This window comes from Gallus gallus, chromosome 11 (assembly GCF_016699485.2).
Source record: "Gallus gallus isolate bGalGal1 chromosome 11, bGalGal1.mat.broiler.GRCg7b, whole genome shotgun sequence".
Taxonomy (NCBI): Eukaryota; Metazoa; Chordata; class Aves; order Galliformes; family Phasianidae; genus Gallus; species Gallus gallus.
Window position 1 is genome coordinate 11,494,738 of NC_052542.1, and position 26,584 is coordinate 11,521,321.

The window sequence follows — 26,584 nt, forward strand, 5'->3', positions numbered from 1 at the left end:
TCTTGCACGTTTCTATTGACTGGTCAAATTCAGAAGGATCCAAGATATTTAAAGTAGAAAGATGCAAAATAAAAATTAAAAAAAAATAAAATAGGCTTGCACTTGTTTTATAGAAATTTTTGTACTTGTTTTTAAAAAACAAGTTGCGTGGAATTAATTTTTGCCATCGTGTATAATATTATATACAGTACAGAGAATTAGATGAAATGAAGACTGTAAAGGTGTAGTATCTTATGACAAATTATACATATCTTTACTATTGTAAGGTGATCTTATTCAAAGTTTGAGAACAGCTGATAAATTAGTCTTAAGTTTTGAGAACACCATCCCACAAATCAGAAATCAGAGTGTGGTTATGGGGGACATCAGGTGCCTTTGGCCCAGCTCCAAATCTCAGGCATTGACTGATCATCATATTTCTTAATTAAATGTGAAAGTAAAAGCAGTGCATTTATAGCTGAGACCTGTGATACTTGTACAAGAACAACAATTTCTACCTGGAAGTCCTTAATTTCAGCTTCCTTTTGACGCTGTAAAGAAACATAAATGTTACAAAAGATAAAACAATCTATTTTTAAATAATTAAGGGGAGTGTAGAAGATACAAAACCAGAAGGTTCTATATGGAAAAATAAAATAAGCCTTCAAATTCATAGTATCTATTTTCAGTTTGTAGGGGATAAGTCCTTAGTGGATGAGAACTTAGGAAAGATTTGGATTTGTGTGCAATAGAATGCATATATTTGCTACAAAGAAAGTTTTGCCAATAATAATAATAAGAAATAGCAATAAAAGAACAAGAAAAAACAAGAAGAGAAATCACAGTATGGTTTGGCTAGTAGGTTTCTCATTTCATGGGTGCTGAATCAGCAAGTCAGATTCCTATCATTGTTTTTTTTTTATCTGTAACAGGAGAGTAACATTTTAGAGGATGCACTTTCAAAAGATCTCAGTCCCTACCATTTCAGGGTCAGTGACTTTGAGGGACTGTTGGAACCTTCCTCTCCTGTTCATTCCTGGAATTGGAAGTGCTGGTCCTGAGTTTTCAATTGGGTTTTGAGTTGGGAAGTTTTGAAAAACTAGTTTGCAAGTGTGGGTGTGAGATTTCCTCAGGTTAAATGCTAAATATTGTGACTGAGTGATGAAGGAAAGTATTCCTTATACAGGCACGTTGTAAGGAGTCTATGCTGCTTTCAGAAAATAATCTGGTGAATACGACTCTTTAAAATATTTCTTAAACAACATTCAGTACCATAAGGTGCTAATTAAGTGTGTTCCTTGCCAAATAGTAAGCTTTGTCTTTTTTGTTCTATTTTGACTGGATGAAATATCTCTGTGTTAAATTTCCTAGTGTATGTTTTACAATTTATGGAAGTCTGCAACTCTTAGGGTTGGACCTTCAATAAAATGTGAACGTAGCTATTAAAATTCCATTGTCCATGGTCTTAATTTTGTAATAGATTTGACCAAAGTTTTAGGTGGCATGTTGATGTTTCAGGGCTATTTGGGTTGTACAGAAGGGGTTAAAAGTGCAATAAAACAATCTACAAATCAATTTTAACATCTTGCACCAGAGAAATGCCTAACTTCTAACTGAAGGCAGAAGGTATTTAAGTTGGCTTTGATCCAGAAGGAATTATGCTTTCTGCAGGAAATCGTAGCAGCTGATTTCTATTACAGAATTACTGTGGGTGCCACTTGAACTATATTGTATTGCAAAGGTATGTTTCTGCAGTAAATGTGACTCCTATTTGTTAAAACCACAAAAATTTGAATTACTCAATGTCTCTAAAACCAATTTTCAGATAATATATGATAATGTTATATTATCAGATATCCAAATTAGCCAATGTATTTGCTAATGCTGGCAGGTATGGAAATGTGTGGAATTGAGGCATGATTTTTAGATTCATGTGCATTTGTCTATCTCATAAGAGCACAAAGCCAATACTTCATTTCCTTCCCAGCTAGTATAAATAGACTGCTTCTGAAAATGCTGATAATCTTATGCTAAACTGTACTTTTATGGGCACATTCCTGAATACTTTTGGTTACTGAACAATCTTCTGAATAAAGGAACTTCACAAAAATCCCATATATGTATGCAAAATAAGAAAAGATAGAGAAGGTTTGGTTACATTATTACTGACCAGAGATTTTAAATATATTGGAAGTTTGGTGAAGTTAGATTTCAAGCTTTATTCATAAGACTAATCCCTTAAAACAAACTGTATTCTTTCTAGTTCCAGTATTGAGATGTAGAATGTCTTTTTTTTATCACTCCTCCTTTCCATTTAGAATTTTTTAATGTACTTAATAGCAGATGCTAACTACCAAGCAGACCTGCTTCCAAGCATAGCTGCTTTTATCAGCAGCAGCACTAACATGATTAGTAATATTCAGGATAAAAGAAAATGGTTGCTTCATTGTGGAGCTACAAACATTACCACAATTTTTTGCCCCAACAACCTGTTTAAGATTACTTATTCATGGGTGCTCTTCAGCTAGCTAAAAGAAACATGATATCTCATATCCTGAGCATTGTTCTCTTCGTTTTCTTACCAAGGTAAGGGTTGGTGATGCTCCTGCATAACTGGCATTTTGAAGCCCCTTAACATGCATGCCCTGGCCCCCCTTTCATGTTTTTTTAGATTGAGTTAAGAACAGGAGCGAGCAGAATACACTGCCTAACGTTCAAAATATTTATAAGATTAGATTTGTGTGGTTGAATCTTGTGGTACTGCTTAAAATAGCTTTCCTTTCCATCTTCCACTTCAGCATCTCCTAAACAGATAGGTAAAAAGAAAAATATTAAGCAATCATTCATAGCTTGAGCATACTGGAAAAATAATCTATAGAACAGTCAGACTCCATTCATGTGCTCGAGGCAGATTGGAACTGGCTCCCTGCAGCGCATGGCAAGCGCTTGCTTGGGATGCTGTTCAGCAGCCTGGGCCGCAGGGCTGCTCTGCTGCCCTCACTCTGGGAGGTAATGTGGTGTGCGAGGGCACAATATCCTTCTGTTGGAGCTTAATTTGTGGAGATACAGAAGATATATTTAGGGGAAAGTGGATAGGCTATGTTTTCCTTGGCACTTAGATGTCATAGATCGTAGTTCCTTTGTGGGAAAAGACTCTGCTTATTGGTTATGCAAAGCTTAGTTTCTTTAGGAGGGTGCAATTTAAATTTGTACGGGGCTGTTAATTTCACAAAACATTGAATGTGGGCTGTGCCACTAGAAATGTGATTCTCTTAAATGCAGTATGTGAGGCGGTATCATCTTATGTGGCTTGTTAGAAAACAGCTTTATATTTTTAATTCTTTTAAGAACATGCAGGTGGTTTTCAGGCTGAATTGCAGCCTCATTGCACCATATGTTTGGAGAATTAATCTCCCCATCTGAGATGTGGGTTGGTGCGGTGTTATGATCAACACCGGTGTTTGGGTCTTTTTCTGTCTGAGAGTTGAATACACTCAACCAGTGGACCTCCATCTGTCTCAGGGCAAAAGTAGCAGGAGGCCACTGGGGTCCTGCGTGAGTAACTTCACAAATGTAGGTCCCCTGACTTCCATTTGTTCTCTGTAGCTGCTAAGTGCTAGAAATGTCCAAATTAATCACTGCATGTGATTAAAATTCTGTAGCTGTGTGAGTCTGTTTGAGGTATGAATGATGCAGAAACTACTCCCATAGTTCTTGAATCTGAAATTGCACCTTGTATGGTCCCAGGAGGAAAGCAATAGAAATATCCTCAGCAGCAGTGGAGCAGTTATAGGCTCTGGTACGTTTCATCACTTTGCAGTGCAGCAGGGGTTTGGCTTGTGCTTTTCTTTCCTAGTTGCCTTGGTTAAAAGGGTGAAAGCAGCTCGTTTGTGTTAGGCAAAATCTAGGAATCAGAAATCAAATAGTAGAAGATGAGTATTTGCATTAATGATTTCATTCTCAGTAATAACCAAATGCAGCAAATACTTGTATAATAGAGGAGAATACTCAGCAGAAAAGACTGGAAACTAGCTCCTGCAGTAACTTCATAGTTGAGTGTATCCCACCTTAGAGCTGGGACATGGATGGAAGCTGAACACGAATATTCCCCACCCTGCCATAATCCTGAGGCGTTTACTCAAAGGGAGCTGATGCTTCTGTTTGCTGCTACTGTTGTTTTGCACAGAAGTTCTGACAATTGTGAATCTCTTTGGAGAATACTTTGTTGCATCCCCTGAGTAAATTATTTTGCTTTTCAGTTGAAAAGGTTATTTTAAGAAGCTGTACCTGTAGTACTGTTTGGCTTCATATAATATTCCTGTAAAGTATAAGATCTATACCCAGACTACCAAAGCTTTCTCACTTGTACTGATACTTCTGTGAATTAATTGTCTTCTCAGACAGTAAGATGGGAAACAACACTTAATTCTGAGTATCTGGATATTTAAAATAGTTGTCATAATGGAGTCTGGCTGTATGAGTTAAAGCTTTAATTTTTTGGTGGCTGTAGTTATTTGCTATGGGGCTGATTAAGGATTACTGGAGAAACCACTGTAAAATTACAGTATTAATTTTTCCATTTTTACACAGTGAAGAGCTCCTCAGACGTAGCCATGATGTAGTGAGCCCGGTAACTTTCCTTTACCGTTTGCTGATGTGCAGAATATGTTGAGTTCTCCGTGATTACAAAGTTATCACAGCAGAGATAACAGAAAAGCAACAAAAAAGACACAATATTGAAATGAGTTGAAAATGTGTACAATACCAAAGTTAAGGTATTCTATTTATCTAGTGCTAGGAAAGAGATTTTCAGTGGAAGGGAAATCTCCTATTACTCTTTGCCTTATGGTGATGACTTTTGATTTTCTGTAGTTCTCACTTTTTACTGACCCATTTCTACTGATATATTTTTTCTGAGAGCAAAAATGCCTCTCTGTTTTGCAGTTCCTTATCTCAGAAATATTTTTAGTCTGCAGTTGGAACCCTTTCATGAGCTCCTCAGTGTTGAAAATTGAGTAAAATGGCTTCGAAAAGGAGCAAAAGTTTGCCCACGTTCATTTTCCTAACATTGAGATACACCTCATTAGTTGGTTTTTGAGTTGAGAGTGTGAATCCTTACTGAACCACAGTTAATCCATGAAATTTAATAGGTGTGTGCTGGTTTATTAGGGACTATTAGGGAATCACTAGCATTAGGGTTGTGTGCTGGGTTTGCACACCATATTTTATCATTTGACAGTTGTGCGAGATATTGCTTGTGGAGACTGTGATAATAAACTTAAAGCAACTTTTTATTTATGCCACTTAAAGTGATGTTTGTTTCGTAATAAGTACTTTTTCTTCCAGTTAGGATCCTTTTCTAAAGGGATTACCGGCAATTAATTGAATTGTACCTGAAGATATTAAACTGAAACACAATGTAGTGAAATACGAGCAGTGGGGTAATGGAAATAACTGTTTTGGTGTAAGTAGATACAGCTTCTTAAAAGCTCTGAAGATAGAATTGGTTGTGACAATATGATGCTGTAAATTTCAGGTTAGTGATTGGAAGTCCATGACTTTGCCTTGGCTGGCTTTAAAGAATGCAATGTAAGAGACTCGTAGTGTAAGGAAAAGAGCAGGAAAATGAAACTGCACGAACTGATGTAGGAAGGGATTTAAGCAATTTGGAAGACAGTGATGCCTTTCTCTCAAGTTTCATAGCCATGTGATTAAACGTAGTTTATGACTGTTTGAGAAAGCATTTTTCCAGTGGCTTCATTTGTACCCTGCCTGAACCATTGCTCCTGTCGCTCACTGTAATGTTTACAAGTTCTGAGCCAATTCAGGTTCTCTCACGCACAACTATGGTTGTGGGTTGTCGTGCTTTTCCATTCTCTCATAGAGGATACTCAGTCCTGCTCTGTCAATGAATTTGTTGCCTCCCATGTTGTTTGCTTTTAAACTATAAATGCAATTTTGATCTATTTTTTTTTAAATTATAATTGGTAGTGGTGTAATGCTTTGTAGTAGAGGGAGAAATGCAGAGACAGGTATCAATTGTCACTGTATTTTAAGCTAATGGAGCTACCCGCCTTTGAAATTAGCTCAGTCTTTTCTGTGTTCTGATGACAGAGAAGTTGAAAACCAAAAAAGGTAATCAGTGATTAAAGAACGAGCTTTTGGGGATAAAGCATATTACTCATTTTGTAATCCAGTTCTTCTGGTGTACAGGCAGTTTTAATGCCAGGTCACTATGGTTCATCTATGTCCTATGATAAATCGCATTTCTATATGGCAATAAGCCTTCCAGTATTTACTTTTATTAAACTAGTTAACATGTAAATTATTTACCACATATAGTCTCCATAGGCACTTGATTGGTTTCACACTACATTAAACAAAAGCCAGAATAAAACAGTGTAGCATTATAGCTTTAGGTAAACTGGTTTGATTCCAGTGCTAAAGTGATGGTGATGCAGTAAAGTCCATGGCTGAAAGGTTTATTCCTTGTTCTGTTACTGCGTGGTCACACAGTTAGGCAAGATGCATGATATGTTATAATTGATCAGTAATAGTGTTAATTGCAAGCTATACAAAATTAGTGTGGTTCAAATAGCCATGGCTATCAGTTTTGACTTTTCTGAACAACCAGGGCATTTGGTTTTAATTACGAAGTTACTTGCTGCCATAAATGCTCATTTTAAAACACAGAATGCCATACCAGCTTTCAGCAGGTTTTTCCATCCAAGTTCTTCAGCACACTATGGAAATAATGCAAATAAAGCCAAAGCAATGCAACTGTCAAAATATGATAATCACAGCTACAGTTACATTATAGTTCTTGTAAAGGAAGTATTTTATACAACCAAGCACTTGCATTAGGGATGGGGGTAGTGATACCATAACTAGGAGATAAATGCTTCTTGTCTTTATGCTGTTCGACACAAGATAACCAGTAGAACTGAGAATTCATACATTTCATAAGTTAAATAGAATTCCACTCCCTGGAAAGAGGTTGCATATTTTTGAATTAAATTCAACTGAATCGCTGTTCAGCAAAGATGCGATTGTTGTTAGCGGCAGGGTCACTGAGAGTGGGCTGCAGCTTGCCATTTTAAGGGTACATAAAACACTGGCTCTACTACACAGTATGAACTGGTAAACTGCAGGCAACAGTAAAATCTCCCTGTTGCAGCATAAATATGGCATGAAAGTTGATTAACCAGTTTTATGTTGTTATCTGAGCCTGCAATCCATCTGGACTCAAAATATATAAAGATGAAAACTGGGTTTTCTAACAGCAAAATAACAAATGAAACTAGATTAGAAAAAGCAAAGATTTATGCATTTTCAGTTCATACCAAGATGGCCAATTGTTTGCTCTTTATGATGTCTTGGGTTTTTATTTTATTTTATTTTTTGTGGAATAGCATCAGAACATAGAATTTTGATCAATATCTTTAAATAAAGGTATATTTGGTATATCCCAGTGGGCAAACATTAGATGTAGTAGAATCCTTACATCTTCTGGCCTTGTAAGAGTGCCCTTATGTGGAGAACTGCAAATTTTCTAACATTCAGTTTAAGATTTGAATTGACTCGTATGTTATGTTGTTTTTATTCCATAATTTGTAATGTTTATACCCCAGAGAGAACGCATTAGCAGTAAGCGGGTTCTGATTCAAGTCTTAAAAACAAGGCAGCTGATAGTAGCTGTTGTAGACAGAGTAATGCTGTGACTGTAGTGAGACAAATCTTATTTCAGGAGTTTAAGAAACCTATGGTAATGTTTTGTAAGGGAGAACAGTTTTAAAACGTCCTTTGAAATGAGAATCTATGTAATTGTTTAAAAAGAATGTGCATTAGTTGCATTTCAGAATTTATATCTGTTCAAGGGCAAATGAGGCAGTACTTCTGCACTGTAAAGACAAGATGCAGATGGCTGGGAAGTAACTCCAATAAACAAAGTGCTTTAGGTCTGGCTATCATTGCATCCTGCAGCTATCTTTCTCCTCTGAATGCAGGTACATCATGTTGCATAGATCATTTCATCTGGTACAATGTCATACTAAGGATCATTTGCAGAACGCAAACAAAAATCCTTTGGAGTTCAAATGAGCATGGAATTTGTTTTTTGTTGTTGTTGTTGGTGGTTTTTTATATTTCAGTGAAAGAGAAACGTGCAAGAAGTAACCTTTTAATTTCAAGAACTGGCCGTGAAAATTGGTGCATTATTTTGATCATCAGAATGCCTGCATAGCTTCCAGTGATCTTTCTGGAGATTTATGGAGAACTTCTTAGTAGTCGTGATGCTGTCATGTTAGATAATGCTAAATAAACTGAACTTTTATTCATTGATATAGTCTTTCATATGGCGATATTTTTCTTCCTGCTCCAGTTTCCCCCAGGAGAGATGTGCCCATGAAATTATATTTAGTGATTGTGCTCTTAACATACCTTTCTGTCAAGGTTACTGGCATATTGATGATGACTCCCTTATTTAACAGTGATTATAATTGATTTCTCGTAACTCTTAATGGCAGGCAATGATTAGAGGATGAACTATGGTCAACCCTTTGTCATGGTGAGAGTTTTATCAGCCAGTGTAAGATTTGAGAACTGTAGGGATTTTTTATGTTACGAAAGCCATTATAAATATAGAGTAAAATGAGGTTATTTGAAATGACTGTGCTGACAAAGCATTTAATAGTGAATATTACTATTTGCATTATTTTTATCTCAAAACGCCAGACTTTGCTACTGAAGTAGAAACCTTACATCTGTTGTATTACTTTCTACTTTTCTTACTTTTAAGTACTCCACACTCCTCAATGATCAGATGCCTTTGGAAGAGAGAACACACAAAACTTATGTATGAGCTACATTCTCGTTTCTGGAGTGGTGGATATTGGGTGACCAGTCTGTGGTCAGGAAGAAGAATGTTTGGATCCTGAGTGTAAGGTTGAAATACCACTCAGTCCTATGAATATTATTCAGTAACCTACAGGATATTAGTCATGCTTTTTTCTTATGTTCATTAGGTCTTGCAGGTAGTTAGACACATTGTTTATAATTCCATTGCAGATTAAAACAGACTCCCCAAAGGCAGTGGTCAAGGCACCGGGCCTGCTGGAGTTCAGGAAGTGTTTGGGCACACTCAGACATAGGACTTGGTTTTTTGGGTGGTACTGTGCAGAGCCAGAAGTTGGATTCAGTGATCCTTGTGGTTCTCTTCTAACTCAGGATATTCTGTGAAGAGTCTTAATGGAACTGCAAGTTTCATCAGTCTGGGTATTCCAAGTTCAGTGTTTATAGCATGTAGCTATCTACTTCAAACAAGAAAATAGATGAAGAATTGAATCTTTTAGGGAAGTTCAATAAAAAACTATAGAGGAAATGCAAAGCAGCAGAGTGAAATGACTTGTGATCTGCTTCCTTGCCCCTTCACCTTGCTTGCTGCCAGTCAAGCTCATTAATGTTTCTTCTCTAACTTATATTTCTCCTTTATCTTTCCTTATCCCATGCCTTGGCTGAACTTAGTTTTCTCTTGGCTCAGCACTGCCTTCTGTAGCCTGTTGCTAATTGCTGTTCCTTCCTCCTCACAGTCGGCTCTTATTGAGATTCTGATCCCACCCTCCCACAGTAAGATCTGCTTGACATGGTTATTTACAGCAGACTATCACTTGTAAACATACAAAATTTAATTGTTTTTCTTGTTTGCTGTGCTGCCTTTGGAGCATTGCTGCTGTCTATCTTTTAAGCCTAATGCTATGGTGTGTGTCTGACAACATAAATGCAAAGGAATGGTTTGCAATCTGAGAAATTTGTTCAAAGGATAATATAGGTTTGTACAACTTTGAAGTGGGAGAGGTTCTTTAAACTATGTAAGAAATTAGTAGTATTCTGTTTCCCTGTTTGGTTTTGTAGTTTTTTTAAAGGTGAAAGTCAGGGAGAGATGTGCAGCATAGAGAACAGCTCCACATTTATTCATTAAAAATTCATCAGCACTATTTTGAAGAATTGGTAAACTGTTTATTTCACATTTCCCACTTTTTTTTTTTAAGCATGGGGATGTAGAAAGCAGTGCTATCTGAACAGGTGATTTCAGTGGGAGCTGAAGTATAACCAGCAGCAGTTAGATCAGAGGACTATCTAGCTCCTGAAAAGCGGTCCTTGAACTCGATGCTGACACTTTTGTCTGTTTTTTTACTGCTGCTTTAATTTTTGATCTCACACGTCTCTCCCTCTTCCCCCTCCTTTGTTTACCCCCACTGGAATGGAAGTGGGTGCCGTGCTCCTGCCCTGCCCTGCAGTGCTTTGTGTGTTGCCACACTGCTGCTTCCATGAGGGCAAAGCTGCCTCCAGTGGGAGCCCAGCACAGCCGTTTCAGCTTCAAAAGAGAGCAGTTCAGAGCCCATCTGTCAGAATAAGCATTTATTTCACACAGCATATGTAAGATCTTGGTAACCCATACTATAATTTTCTAAAAAAAACCCTAATATGTCACTGAGCAGTTGCCTGTGTCAGATGACCAGTCAACACCAGGGTGATCAAGGAATCTGCAGTAGCTGCAATTCAAGCATATCTAAAGATCTTACAATTTTTGTTATGCAATGAATGCTGGTCCATTTTAATTATTCAGTTGTTCATCAGTTTGCTTTAAGCTTATTAAATGTCAGTGTGCATAACCTAGCCTTGTAAAAGAAAAAAACATGTTCTTTGACATGTGTGGTTTTTGTGTGTCTTTCTAGTACAGGAGTTTATGATAACATAGTCATCTGTGCAATTCAAAGCAAGTTCTGCTCATAGCAGTTATCTGTCTCTGCTCTGATGATTTCTATTGCTGTGTTCTCTCAGCATAAGTCTAGCAAGATCTAATGATGTCCTTTGCAGAAATCTGGAACTTCTTGCAACATCTTATGGAGAGTGATGTACTCATCATTTCATGGTTCTAGAGGTAATCTTTTGTCAGCACACACGTATCCAGGTGCCCTGCAGAACGACAAACAAAAAATAAGGATGTTGTTGTGTGTATCTTTCTGGAATTTGCAGATGGGCTCGGTGGCAAGTTCATTATTGGGATAAATTTATGGAATCCAAGAGACAGTACAGACAGCGCGCAGTCTGAAATGAGTGGAATATTATCTGGATTTTCCTTATAGTTCTTTCTTATAGTTGATATTTGTGCAAAGCTGCACATAATAGCAAACTGCAAGAGGGAATGACGAACCTTTATCACTGTTGCTGTGACCTTAACTTAGATACACCTTAATCTGAGACAATTATATTGCAGAAGTTGTTTCTCTTTGAGGAAAATAGTCTTTTTTATATATATTTGTTGAAAAATAAGTTCTAGATATGCTCCATTGCCTCTAATCCCAGTGACTTAAATGAGATCACATTTTTACCTTCAGTGTATGGACACAGTGCTGTGGAGAAAATTGTAGGATAGTCAGGCAATTGGCGGCTGATATGAGCCTATGTGATGAATTTAAAGAAGTGGAGGTTATTGAAGGTCTAGGAAGATTGTGGAATCAGGCTGTACTTGACTTTTCATAGCAATTATAGTACGCTGTTGAAATAATGAGCTTGATAATATTATTTTTATCACTTGCTCGTTACTTAATAAAATCTGTTTTCATTCTGATAGCATTGTGTCTGTTAAACAGACTAAAGACTGAGTTGGTTTTAAGTTACCTTTTCCTTTTCATTCTTCTTAACAACTCTGTGGTGTTTGTTTCTTTGGTTATGTTTGTAATGCTGCTGCTTTTTCCATTTTGTGTAAAACTCCAGAATCCTTGTTTGGTTGAGCACTCTGAGTCCCATAAGATACTTGTCTGCATGGAGACCATGAGATTAAACTCTAGAGAAAGAAATGATTAGAGTGAAGCCATTATCATATAAAATTGTTTGAGAAATTGAGGTAAGTCAGAAGTTTACTCAATGTGCATGGAAAGTAAATTGATTGAAGTTCAAAGGATGAAAACTTTTCTTTCTTAATATAAAACTCCTTAGAAATGCATATCTGACACTGACTTAACAGTAAGCTTTTTTCATGTATCATAGAAGTTATAAATTGAATCACCAGTTTGGCACAGGATGCCGATTAGGGAGGAAGTAGCCAGGGAGCAGTGGAAAATTTTAGAGCTAAAAATGGTTTGGAGGATGATACAACTTTTGCTATTTACAGCCTGTACTGAACCTTTTAGGACAAGTTCGATGGAAGGGGAAGGATATGTACGGACAACTGCCTCTGTAGCTAGAGCTTTGGATGTTCTATAGGCAATGTTAAGAGATTTTCTGATGTACCTTTTGAATTTCCTGCTAAAAGCACAGATTAAAAAAAGAAAAATGTTGTTGCTTTAAAGAAAAGAAAAAACAATATTGAAAATTTAGAAAGGATCAAAAAAGTAAGCAGTCTTTCCCCACTGCCTTCAGTTTGAGGTCAGTTCAATACCTACTCTTTACAGTTCCTGACAATCTCCGCATTAGCTTCTGGTATTAGAAGGTGTTTTCCTTGGAGACTTGATGCATGTATCAAAAGGACTTTCCTTGTCCATGATGATATTTATATAAAATATCGTTTCACAGGCAATTTAGAGGTTTTAACATTTAAGGGATATCTTTGAGGATATTTAAATCTTTTTTTTTTTCCTCAGAAGGACAGCAGAGTTCTTGTTCTCTTTATGATGTGGCACCTGACGCTAGAGAAATAGATGTCTCTTTAGAGGAAGACGTGGTGGAAGAGGCAACAACTAAAAATGAGGTTCACCATTAGAAAACTAGCTTCAGTGTTAAATTATAGAACAGATAATGGTATTTGATAATAAATATATCTCAGAAGCTGTGCTTCTGGGGATTTTACTAATGCTGATAGCTGGTTTCATGATAGAACACAAATTATAGATTTATGAGCTTCCCTGCCTCATTTTCATTTACACGCGGTGTTTGTATTGTATAGCAGATTCATGAGATGGTGCTCCAAACTGAAATGTGTGATAAAAAGATCCCAATTTGCATTTGCACTCCATATACGCTCTAAAACTATGCTTAGTGTTGTTATAAGTTGTGGTCTGCTTTCAAGAAACCCTTTAACGTAGCCTGGAAACTTTATATTACTTGTCACGAATATTCAGAGGATGATGTACAAAGGGAAGAAGCTCTTTACCACAGAACAATACACAGGTTTGATTTTGCAAACAGCCTTCATGCACATGTATTTCTTGTTCCTTAACCTTATTTGTGCTACTTGTCTTAGTTAGTGGACCTTTTATTTTTTTCCAGTAAGAATTTGGCAATGTGTGTAGGTTACACATATATAAATACACATGCATACTTTTGCTTGAACATAGACTGTAAGAAAAAAAATGACATTTTTTGGGTGAAATTTGAAAATGATTTTTCAAGTAGTCATGCCTCAGTAGAGAGGTGAATGAATTTACTCCTCTGTATTTGCATAGAAAAAGATAACATTAGGTACAAAGATACATAGGTAGCGAATAACATTTACACCATCCTGTTAGCATCTAATTTAGTGAAAACTAGGTGGCTGGAAAGCAAGATTTCCACCATGTTCTAAATTGCTTTTATTCTACATCAAGAAAAAATAAGCCTTTAATTTTCTTTGTCTATCAGTGAAAAAGCAGATAGCAAAAGCTGCAGAAAGTCAATAAGCCCATGGATTGAGACATACGTTTCAAATGTTAGACATGCTGATTCTCATTCCTGCTGGGAAGCACGGTGATATCATAACCTAACTGCTGGGTTGCTGGCTATTTTCAGCTTTGACTTTTCACTAGAAATTCCCTTTGAGCCTGAAGAATTTTACAGATAAAAGTGGTGTCCATAAATACATTTTTGTGATAGTTTCTTTTTCCGAAATTGATTATTATTTTATTTTTTTCCCTGTGGAAAAAATGGTTTATCAAAGTGCCTAAGCAATTTTGTTATGAGACTTCTTAAAGGTCATGGAGTAGATAAGTGTAGGGGAAGCAACAGGTGTTTGATGGGGGGAAAAAAAGAATTAACTCCAGTTAATTCTTTATTACTGTACAGCATGGGATAGTAGCATCCAGTCTGATATGACAAAGATGAACGTTAGTGGATGAGGAGGTAAAATAATTCTGTGTGAGAGCTGAGCATTTGTAGGTGTTAGGAGCCAGAGTAGTGAGCACTGAATGTCTTCTCTCTATGTAATGCTCTTCACTCTCTGTCATGGTCTGTTAACCTGATGTACCTTAAATGCTGGATATGAGGCCTGCAAGAGCATACAAGATCTTAATGTTTCTGCTTCTTAATTAGAAGCTTTGTATGTTTATATACATAGTCATAACTGTATCTGCTTTTTGTGTTGAGGTCCTTAAAAAAAAAAGCACAAAAAACATGGAGACAAAATAGAAGAGGTATCAGTAATTGCTGTTCAGGTGAAAGTAAAAGAAAAAAAATGTTTTCAAGTCATTTTAAAGTATTTTATGTTTAAGTAAATACCTCTTGAGTTACGTGAAGAAAAGCAATCCACTTAAAATCAGAAAAACATCAAAACATCCTGTGCCAGAAAAACCTGTGGGGTACCAACTCAGTCACCTCTATGAATGTTGTTCCAAGTCTGCCAAATTCACCTTTCATGCAGGAAGATAGTTCACAACAGATGGAGAACTAAAACAATTTGTGACTCTGGAAGTATTTGAGTCATAAAGGACATAAGATTGTGCCTCCTGATCAGCTGTGGCATAAGTCATGGCAAGATGAGATGCCGAGGAGGGGATGGGAGAAAGGAAGCTGTCTCAGCTGACTTGGCTGTGGGCCTCTATGCAGTTACCAGCCTCCAGCTGTGCTGGTTGTTCTGTAATAGACTTTTAGGACCACAGTCTGATAACGCGTAGGCAACAGCAGCACTCAAAGTTCTATTCGTCACTTTTTGTCTGGTTTTAATTAGATGTTGCTTTTAAAAAGTGGGTGGTGCCAGTAGCGCAATAGAACCATATTCTCCTTGCTTTCTACTGAAATGTTGTCAGGCAAGAAGCTTCAAACCGTAGGTTAAAAAAATGCTTCCTCAATCAGAAGCGAACTGTTGTGACTATGACGCTATAATAGTTTGTGGAAAAGTTGAGGATTTATGCTTGTTTATCCATTATCTGAGTTTACCTAGGGTCTGACATCTAATTAATACTGCACTTCCTAAGACTTTGCATTGTTCCTCATGAGCATTCAATAAATTTTTAAAGTCTTTCCCAATTGGCAGTAATGAGCCACTAAAACTTGTATTGGATTAAGAAAAGACGGAAACCCACAAGAGCGCCCTATGCAGCTTAAATTAGTAAAATTCTAATAACAAAGCTCCATTGTCTTAATTCAGATAACTGGCACTGCCTTGCTGATGGCCTTGGGTGGTAAATCTGATTGATTTTGTTTCCTTCATGTCATGCCCAGCAGTTGGACGCTCTGTAGCACTTTAACTACTGATGTACCACAGTGAAAGTAATACGCACTTCTAAAACAGCACCTGATGTAATCTTTCAGAAAACTCTAGCAATTATCACTTTTTTCTTTTTTTTATTTAACCAAAATTAATCTTGGAAACTTGTTGGAAAAGCACAGACTTCTAAGCTTGTGGAAGGAAGAAAAAAGCTTAACAGCTAAATAGGTTTTGAAGTAGGTACCTCTGGGTAAATTCTGCTTTCTGTTGTCTCAAAACATCCCAAATGACATGTCTTCATTGACATGGATGAAGAAATGAGCATTTGCACTTGTGTTTCTTGGTAAAAACACTATATCTGCCTTATCCAACCACTTCACCAGCAGGAGGGCACAGTATCATCATATTATATGTCTGTACTAAATAAAGATTTGAGATTTCACTCTAACTTTGGTACACATGTATGTAGAAAGTAGATGTTAGCAATAGAACGCATTTTCCTTGGTTTTGCAGAACTACTTGGCTGGGTTTTGGGTTCCTGAGCAGGAAACTTGTTCTTTGTCTGTGTGGGCAGGGCAGCCATGGAGAGGGGTGTGAGCACCGTTACAGCTCCTCAGCTGGTGTGAATCTGTCCTTTGTTATCTGAGCAGTATCTGTCTGCCTGGGTAGCAAGGGGAAATGTCTGAAGCATCCCACTACCCTGTCCTACAGACTGGAAACAGTGAAGTGGATTTGGTGGAAGCTGTTCAGTGGTGTACAGTAACACTCTATGTTAGTTCTCATTGGGAAATCAAGGTTAACTAAGTGAAGTAAAATCAATAGTAACTCAGTTTCATGATATCTCTTGGTATTTGAAATGTTCATAACGTTTATTCTTAAGGTTCCACAAGTCTGACTGTGATCAACTCTAGAGTTAACTTGACTTTATTAAAGGATTTAGACTTGTGATAAGAAGCTTTACTCAATATTGGCTCAGAGAAAGGTGCTACATAGGGAAAGTATTTACCTTTTTACTTGCATATTTAAAATACCTGAATTAGAAGTTCTTTCTGTTGCAGTTTATAGGGTTTTAAGTTGCACTGTGTTACTATTCTGTGTCTATTACCAAAACTTACTGCACTGTAAGTAATTTGGAGTAGGTGTTTTCTCTTTGCTACTTCAGTTCTTCCTATTGGGTGACTGATGGTAGGTAGCTCAGCTCCACCATACCTCACTTGCGCTCCCTCTACTCAAAAGATCAAGGGGAGAAAATATGAGGAAAAGAAAGCTCACTCATCCATTACTGTCTCTGACAAAACATTCAGCGTAGGCAAGAAATCTCATGAACCTCTCTATTGCCAACAGATTAGAGCAGTGTGAGAACTCAAAGCACATAAGAAACACCTTCCCCCCACGCACTCTCATTTTCCTTCTCCCCCTAAGTGGTGCAGGGGAGCAGGGGATGGGGGCTGTGGTCAGCCTACAGTACTTTGTCTCTGCCACTCTTCTGCGGTCTCTTCACTCCCCTGCTAAACAAACCTTGCTATGTAAGTCCAATGCGATGATACATGGCAGATTCACCATGTAAGCAATATATCTAGTTTTCTGATACACTTTGGGTATGGTAGGGATAAAAGAGGGAGTGATGGCAGCAGTTGATATTGGAAGGGCTGTAATGAATGATGACCCAGTCCCTCAGCAGTAAATCCTCCCAGTCCCTGCTCCCCACTGTCTGTATCAGGACCGTGTCCCCACACCACTCACCCCTTCTGCTGTGAATGCACACTGTGCAGGCTCAGCTGCTTGAGCCAGGCAGGTTTGGGAAAACACTGGTGATGTTGTGGGATGGGTGCCAATAAGTGCTCCCGGCAAACCCACAGCACAACACAACCAAGTCCTCATTCAGTGTTCCAAGTCTTACAGCTCTGCTTAACTGGAGTCCAGGCACGAGTCCACTCTGGTCTCTGCCAGTGCCTGAATTTATACAACAAGGGTCAGCAATGTCACTGTCATTTCTAGCTGATATCACAACCCCTTGGATTGCAACCTCACAGTCCGTGACTGCATGTATTTGGGCACCAGCCTGGGCCTCCATCACCCTCCATTCTTCAGTGATTTTCCTTTGTAATGGTGATGCATTTGGGAAAATAGGAATTGCTTATTTGCTGTCTTCACAGTAATCCATCTTTTGTGAACCATATGCACTCTTAAACTTAGAGTTTTTACCTTTTTGTGTTTGGATGCAATGCAAATTGGTGGCAATCTCTACATCAGGCTTCTTCTTATACCAAGTGCTCTTATCACAACAGGTTGTTTGCTCGCTCCTTCCTGTGCAACCTACTTTATGGGACCTACTTTAGGAGGGGGTTGAACTGGATGATCTCCAAAGGTCCCTTCCAACCCTTATGCTTCTGTGATTCTATGTATGTGGTACGCAGGCAAAGAAGTGCCAGTTTTGTCCTTGTCTTGTAGATCAAGCAGTATTGGCAAGGTATTTCTTTTTGCAGTCTATAAATACTCCCTAATCTATATGTCCTGTTTGTATCATTCTGCTTGTGTCACCTTAACTTTCCAACGTGAGTTTGTGCACACTATATATAGTGGTTGCGATACAAGGAATAAAAATGCTAGATGTGGTAAGTGCAAAGTTATTTTTAAACATTGTGAACATAGCATTGATTTCTGAATATTGTGGAAACAAGGGTTTTCTAAGAAAGGAAAAGCATTCAACTTCTGGCATATGTGAGGCAAAAGCAGGTTATTGCCATTTCAAAGTCAACTTTTAATTCTCTAAATGCATGCTTCTGCTACTGCTGCTTAACACTTGTAGAGATGATTGTAATAGCAGTATCAAACTGGTAGAAGATATCTCTGACAGAGCTATTCCACCAGTAGTGCAAGGTATCTTGGGTTTCATGTCTTTGTATCCTCTTGGACCTGTTCAGTTTTTTCTGTGGCTGTTGACTGTACAACATAATAAAGCTGAAATAGATCTTATGCAAAAGAATGCCCTAAAATGGTATATGGTTTAGCACAGTAAAAATAAATGAAGAAAAAATGTTAAGTAACAGAGACAATATATTTTATCACTGGAAGTTTTAAATGCAGTTATTCTAGGAAAAAATTCTGCAGGGTTTTCAGGAATTAAGTTAATTATTATTGTGGTTTTAATTGTGGTCAAGATCTTGGGGTATATAAATTTCCTCTCTCTGTTATGGCTAAATAAGGAGTATCATTAAGCTAGAGATAGTGATATCTAGCTTCTTAGCAGGCCATAGAGGTGTCCCTCTTCGACACGTTGTCTGTGCATCCTAGATGCGCATGTCACGTGTCCAAAAGGCTTGTTTTCCGTGCTGCTTTATGGGATGCACAATCAGATCTAATGAATGTAACTCCTCAAAAAATAGTGATGTGAAGCTCATTTGTCACATGGTTCATTGTGTTTGTGTGTGTTGTGACAATGGATGCTGTGTTTGATTGCTAGACACGCACTCCCTGTCATGTGAATAAACAGTCCGGGGTACTTATGGGGGCTGTTAGAGAAAAAAGTAATGGTGACTGACTGTTCTGAACGTGTGGTTTTTGAGTTCTGCCAGTGCAATCCATGGTAGTTATGGAGATTATTTATTTTCAGTATATCACTTTAGCATGGGCAAGTACAGAGCAAAAGCTCTTCCTAAGTCCTTAAGTTTTACCAAACTAAAAAGTTCTTTATTTTACTGGGAAAGTTATGTAGCAACTGTCTTCAAACTCTGGTAATTATTGTAGAAATGCCATAGCTTTTTATGTCTTTTCCATTAGCATGGAGTTATTGTGTGTAGCTCAATGTGGTCCAAACTTGGAGCTCCTGTTATGCAAAAATTCTGGTGTTTGGCTTGTTTTGTGTAATTCTGAATTGGAGTAAAACCATAAATATTCTTTATGTGAGAATTTCTAAACTTTTTTTTTTTCTGTAAAAATGGAATGGATTTTTATGTTAACAGTACTGGCATATTTATTTTTGATAAGGTTGAAATATCCTGTTTCAATCTTCTAAATGTTGACTGCTTTCATAATAAATATCATTATAGCACATAATCTGCCTGACCCCTCAGAGGAAGGGACAAGCCAACTGGGCAGGGGACTCACAGGGCAGCAGCCTGCCTGCCTGCCTGCCAGCCTGGCTGTGGCAGGCTGCCTTCCAAGCTGAGCTGCCAGCCCTCCAGCTAGGCTGCCTGGTTTCCATCAAAAGTTTTAGTAGAATAAACACATTCCCACAGAATGTTTTGATCCAGAAAACCAGTGGTTTCTGATGGAAAACGGTTCATCAGAAGAGTTTTAGTCTGCTCTATTAAGAACATAAGTCTCTGAAATTGTTAGTCTTGAATAGAAGTGTTGCCAAACAATTGAATGTAATAGCCTTTGCTGCCTGGAAGGCTCATTCAGTTTGTCTCTGTAATAGCTCTTGGTTTTCCTTTAACACCCCCTGGAAAGGAGTAAAAGTTAATTAAAGTGGGTGTTTTTCTGTGTTTGAAGTCTGTTGCCATTGCAACAAGCATGGAAAGAGTTTGACAAAATGGAGTTCAGTTGTAGCTGAACTTAAAGGTGTCAAGAAAACAGCTGTATTTCCTAGTCCTAACCATCATCCTAATTAGTTGGGAGGATAAAAAAAAAAACTGTAATTTTTTTTTTAAAACACTGGAGAATAGTTTCATTGACAGCCCTAACATTGTACTTGTTTTTCATACAGAGCTATCAGACTAATTAAAATTTGTTCCAATTTGGGTATAGTTCACTTCTATAATCCTTCTTTTTGTTTGCATGTAGAATGGCCTGGGTCAAAAAGGACCACAGTGATCATCTAGTTTCAAGCCCCTGCTATGTGCAGGGTTACCAATTGCCAGACAGGGCTGCCCAGAACCACATCCAGCCTGGCCTTGAATGCATCCAGGGATGGGGCATCTACAGCCTCCTTGGGCAACCTGTGAACAGTGCGTCACCACCCTCTGTGAAAAACTTCCTCCTAATATCTAACCTAAACCTCCCCTGTGAGTTTGCATGGGTATGCTTTATGCAGACCCTTGCTTCAGCAAAGTGTTGATGGGAATCAAGAAGTGTCACTTTTTAGGGTACAATTTCAGGAAGTGTATTGTATTTCTTACATATGGCTTTATTTAATTTGGAGGGACAATTGAATAGGAGTAGTGAGCAGCATTTTGGTTCACAGTTCAAACACTGAGGCAGAAGGAGATGGTGGTACATTCTTCCTGCAGTAAGACAGATGCCTGCTTTTAGAAGGAGAAACTTTCACAAGGAACATATGCTGACATTTCAATTATTACACAGTTGTGCTCTCTTAATGTACCAAACAGCAGATATTATTTATAAACCTTCTAATGGAAATTACTGTAGCCACTTTATTATTTCAATGAGCTCTTAAAATGCTGTTGATAAGTAGTGTGATGCTTCTACATAATAATGCCATTGAAAATGACTACTTTTGTGTATATTTTCTGAGGATGCTTTTACTTGACATTGTTACAATCTTTTAGCATTTTTTTCAAAAGTTTGGAGTAGGAACACAATGAATTGGGGAAGTTTTAAGCCTTATTGACAATCTTTAACAACTAATGGGTGTAACTATTAACTCAAACGCACTTTGCTCAGCTGCCATTCAATTGAAAGAAAATTCATAATTAGAATAATTAAAATTCCTATGGTATGAAGTGTTCCACTGAAAGGTTTCTAACTGAAAGGAATATTGAATGAATCAAAAAAGCTGAGGCTTCTTGAAGAGTGTCTCTGCTTGGGGTATTTATATTAGAGTCTATAATTAATGTTCTGCATCTAGGGGAGAAAAGGGATAAGAGTTTAGTGACGTGGGTTTGGGAAAGATATTCTTTAAGTGCTATTCATATGCAGATTTCAGACAATTTGATAAATGCCAATCAATTTATTTTTCATATAGTGATTGCAGAGCTCTGACATCATCGAGGTTATGTGAGCAGGTTTATCTGTGTTAAGAGGAGTTATAAAAATATATTAGCAGTGTGATTCTGTTGGAAGTGTTTTGAAAGAAAGAGGCCAAGAAAGCATACTTCTGTGTCACTGCTTATTCCCCCCTTCCCCCAAGCCCTTTTCCTCCCTGTTGGCTGGCACAAGCAGAGTTCTTGTCCAGCACCGTAACAAGACCTCTGGCTATCTTGCAAAGGCATCACATTAAATAACAGACAAATTCCTTTGTAACACCCTGTTAGCATGTAGGTAGTGAACACCATCTAGGATCTGACACAGCAGTGACTTCACCGTTTCCTAGTCAGAGTGAGAATAGGAATAACTGTCCCCTTATACTTAACATTGTAAAGATTTATAGTCTAGGTTAGGAAAAACTTGAAAGAAGAAATGATCCAATTTTGGATATGTTTTAAGGAGAGAATAATGTGGGTACTTACTGGTGTTTCATACTTTGTTTATTATTCATTACTAATAAAAGAATAGAGAAAGTAAACAATGTTATATCCTTTAAGCTATAACAACCTGTTTTGACACAGTTACGTACATAGATCTCACTGTTTCTGTTCCTATACTTACTGGTTTGCTTGCTTTTTTCAACATTTCATAGTTGGAAGTTCTTTCCTGCTTTTTTATTGTACTTAGTTTTTGTTGGTGCAATGTGTAATTCTATTTTAGTAAGTGCTGGCATATTATTAGTTTATTAAATGGCTGGCCTGCATTTATGGAAGTGCAGTATAATACACTAATTCACTGTAGGATATCACAGCCACAGCAGTCATGTAGTCACATCTCAGTGCACTAAGACACAAAAGAGGGGAAAGGTGTGCAAAAACAAACAGGAAAACCAACCTAGAATGCTGTTACAATAATACACAGTGGAAAAATCCTGGGATTTGCTTTTTAACAAATGTACTCCAGTAATATGCTACAGTACATGGTGCTTGAGAAAGCTCAACAAAGACACATTGGCATCAAAGCAAGCGCTCTCAGTTTTTTTGGACTGTAACAGAGGATTAGTAAAATCAGTAAAGGTTGCTATTCCTGCTCTGTAGACCATTCATTGTAAGACTATTTGGAGCATGGAAAAAGTCAAGGTGAGAGATGTTAAAAATAAGGCTGGCTTATATTTTATTCTCACATTGTCGCGCTAAGAAGTTTCTCTAGAAAAGTGAACTTCAATCTTGAGATAATCCCCGAGGCTACAGTTTTGCACCAACCTGAGTTGCTTGATATTGTAAATTTGGAATGGATCCCATACAAAGGATTATCCAGTAATATCCTCGTCTGTTAAGATGCATAGAGCGTAATGGGAATGCATGCAGAAGACTGCCAGTTTCCCAAATAGCCCTTACCCCTTCAGCGAAGTTTTTAAACTTACATTTCTTTACAATTTCCACGTTCTTGAATATCTGAACCACCCAAAGCATTCTTAAGCTTGTCTTTCCAGGCATGGTCACAAATATCCTGATAAGCTTTCATTAGGAAATTTTAGAAATGAAACTAATCTTTTGAAAAAAATTCAGGTGCAAAGTATTTTTGTTATCATTTTGTGAAGCGATGTTGCTCTCAAATAAGTGTAGTCTTCAGTGGAACTTGTCCAAGTCAGAGACTAATGAAAACTGCATGAGAAAACGGTGGAATACTGGTCTGCTAGTTTTACTATGGCTGCTGTGAAAATGGCACCTGGAAGTTGGCTCCGTGTTGCTAAAATTGAAGTAGAACTGAGAGTTGTATAGATACAAAGAGGTAGGGAGAGAAACATGCCAAAGAAACAAATGCCAGTCTGCTTTAACCTCGTCGTGCAAATGTAAAACTTGGTTTAGCTATATTTGAGTAAAACTCCTTGCAGAGTTGTACAGAAATGAATGTAAAATGTACTCAATGAACAGTCATTAGAATGCTTTGGTTCTTCAGCATCTTCAGTTGGGTGAGGGATAGGGCCTGTGTTGTAGCCTAATTGTTGTGCACTCACGGAGTAGTGAATAGGCTATTGCTTTTCTAAATAGTTAAACTGCTTTTATTGTGTGATTGTCTGATCTGTCTTAAAATTTCCAGTGTGAAAGTATGACTCTGTAATAAGTAAATTGCTGCTGTCCAGTCAGCATAGAAAAAAACCTCCGCTTTTCTGTCCAAATCCCTCTCAAATGTTGCTTTGATAAAGTATATAACAAAGCCTAATTATATTAAGCATTAGCCTGAAAAAAAACCTCTAAATTACTTAGCTAATGAGTAGATACTTTAATACTATTTACTATGCATGTTTTTTATTGTGTACATGCAGATAAAAGTTGGATATCAAAGTAACAGTGAGCTTGGCACAGCTCTACAAGAAGCAGTGATTTGTTTATTTCTCATTTTTGGTTGAGATTAAAAACTTGCAGACAAAAGATACTGGTTGATTTATTCTCATGCATGGTGTTTCTTGCAAAACTAGACTTTGGTTAGCAAATCCAGAGGACAACACAGCTATATGCTAGATACTATCTGTTATGGAGAGAAACGTGGCAATGAAAGATTCCTAAGTCTGAGCTGAAATATTTTGTGCTGCAAGTTCCATGCTGCCTTCAATCTGCTAGTAAATCAAAATGTCTTGCTAAACTTTAGTTTGCAGCTTATCTAAGAAACAGCATCCTTCACACAGTGAGGCACACCTTGATCAAATTTTCTCTCACTGGTGATCCCCTTGCATCATTTCTTAGCCTGTGGACTTTTTCTATTTACACTTCACAATGACTTCTTCCTTTTCCTTCTTCTCAATTGCATTTCTTATTTGGTAACTGCTACACTGAGCTGGCACCACCAGACTTTATCAAATCGAGGTGTTTAATTAAAAACAACAAAAAAAGAAAAGTTACCACCTAAAGTCCCTCCTCCATCACCAGCAAACTGGCTCTAAACAACAGCTTGGTTTGACTTGTCAAAAGAAAAGGAAAGATTGCAAGGAATAAATAACTGAGATTGCCTGTTTGGTGGAACTTGGTTAATTAACCTAATTGAAATTACACATGTTGCTAATGAGACAAAAACGGGCAAAGAAATGACTTCTGCTAAATGTCATTTGGAAATAATTAATAAAATATAAACTTTTAGTTCAGTGCCTGCCGTTGACCTCTAGTTAGCTGTGACGTTCCTCAGCATGTGGGACTTCTTGGTATGTAAATGAAATCAGGAAGCACAGGTTTGCAGTAATGTCACACGGCCATTTATAAGTCCTGTGTAAGCTCTGATGGGTAAAGAATGAAAAAGTTTTGAGTTTTGTGTATCAGCCTGTTGAATAAAAGGAAGGATTCTGCAGTGCAGCAACAGGATCCCAAGGATATATTTAGCATGGGAATAAAAAGAGCAGGAGGGAGTAAAAAAAAAAAAAAAAAAAAAAATCAGAAAAAATAAAAGAGACAAATATGTACACTATTTTGCAAAGATTCCTTTGATCTTTACAGCAAAAGCCATCATATAAATGCATGTGTATGTGAATTTGTCTGCTGAAGAAAATAAGTCTATATTGAAATCAGTGGAATCCAAAAACATCAGTTGAAAACAGCTATGGCAGAACAGGTGCTCTGTATCTGGAGTTTGCTGTCAAATTTCTATACTACTAAAACATGCATATTTAGTTCTGGAAGTTTTGGATCATCACACTGAAGTTGGAATCATTAGGCCAATTCTACAGACAAGATCAGCATGAGAAAGGTTGATAGGATTCAGCTTTAGTTTTCTTTCATTCATTTTGTAATAGAGGGCCAATATAGGCACTGCTAGGAATAGAGTTAGCAAATCAGTACCTGTTTTTCCATTCTCATTGAAATGTATCTTCTATGTAGAACATGAGTTCTTTAGGTAGGCAAACTTAACCTGTATGGAAACTGATTTCCTCAAAACCTTTAAATGACATTTTTTAGGAGACTCAAAAAACACCATATTACTGAACACTGCTGCAGTGTGATTATAGATAGTTTTTTCATGTTTGTGAAACCAGCAGTGGAAGCACAGTCTCATATCACTACTCACTGGTAGGTGAAATGTTCCTGACTGTCTCATGTATCTCAAGGCAAACGAAGTTTGATACTGGAGCAGGATCAGAATATGTTGAAATTAATGGTGGTGTTAAGAATTACAAAGGAAAAGGATGTGGTCTTTAACAATGTTCTTCCAGCACAAAAAGGCAAGTGGAGGGTTGTACAGATGTCACGGTTTCCCATTCATTTCCTTGCACAAACCAAGAAGGTGGAAGTCTATTTTGTGGCTGGTTTTATTTACTTATTCAAATAAGCAATTTCTACAGCTCTGTGATGGATTAGCATCCTTCTGAAAGCTTAGATTTCCGATGAGAGATGCCTACATGTAGCCACCTGTAGACAAAGTTGTTGTATTTTTGTTACCACTCTGCTGTATAGCAGGCTTTAGTGCATCCAGCTGAGGGCATCATTTGCTCAGTCTGTATTTGCGATCAAGCTATTTCTTCTGGTAGGGCTATTTTTCTTTATTAGGAAATAGACCATAATCCTTTAACACAAACAGATTTTATTGTTCACACAGCGTGTCTCAAAGAAATTAATGGAACTGTTCCTGAAAAAGTTACTGAGATGCTGTTTGCTGTAGGGCCCATCTGTGGATGCTTGCTCTTTGTTTTCATAGCAAAACTCCCTTTGTTTTGAATAGGGACAGGTTCTGACAATTGAAATCTTCTCTCATGTGAAGAATCTCAGGGAAATCTTCTGCTATCTGGAAAAGAACCCAGAGTCTTGTTATTGCTTGAAAGGAGAGCTCAGCTCTTAATCTTCTCTTGCAGTCAAAGACATTGTCACAACAGAAAACTAAATTTCTCCTTTCTGATTAGAACCTGATATTTCAGCACTGGGAAACAACGCATTTCTTGGACTACTTTGCCAACCAGTTAAATGACTTACAGGAACACAAACCAACAATTTATTCAAGAGAATTGATCCCTCGCTACATGAAGCTTGCTCTGTGACTTACCATCAGTAAAACTGTTTTCAAAAATTTGATGAATTTCTGAAAATGGTTTACAAATAAGCCTGTCAGGGAGATGGCATTTTTGCTGCTCTCATAACCTTGAAGTTGATGTTGCTTGCGGCAGGCTCATCAGGAAGCTGGAAAGTCGCTGTGTGCCTCTTCATTTCCACCCAGTCCTGCTACCCTTTCTCAGGGAAGAGGATGTGCTGAAATCATTGCTGGCTTTTCATTTTTCCCCAAATTGTGCCAGTGAAATGGTTT

The 26,584-nt window shown here is 37.6% G+C and overlaps 1 long non-coding RNA gene across 1 annotated transcript in view; it reads left to right on the plus strand.

Annotated features, from left to right (window-relative positions):
* Positions 1 to 26,584, plus strand: part of LOC124417142 — a 152,289-nt gene that overhangs the window by 83,389 nt on the left and 42,316 nt on the right. Inside the window, exon 3 of the long non-coding RNA XR_006931233.1 lies at positions 8,777 to 8,922. This is a non-coding gene — a long non-coding RNA (uncharacterized LOC124417142). The remainder of the gene's footprint in view (positions 1 to 8,776; positions 8,923 to 26,584) is intronic.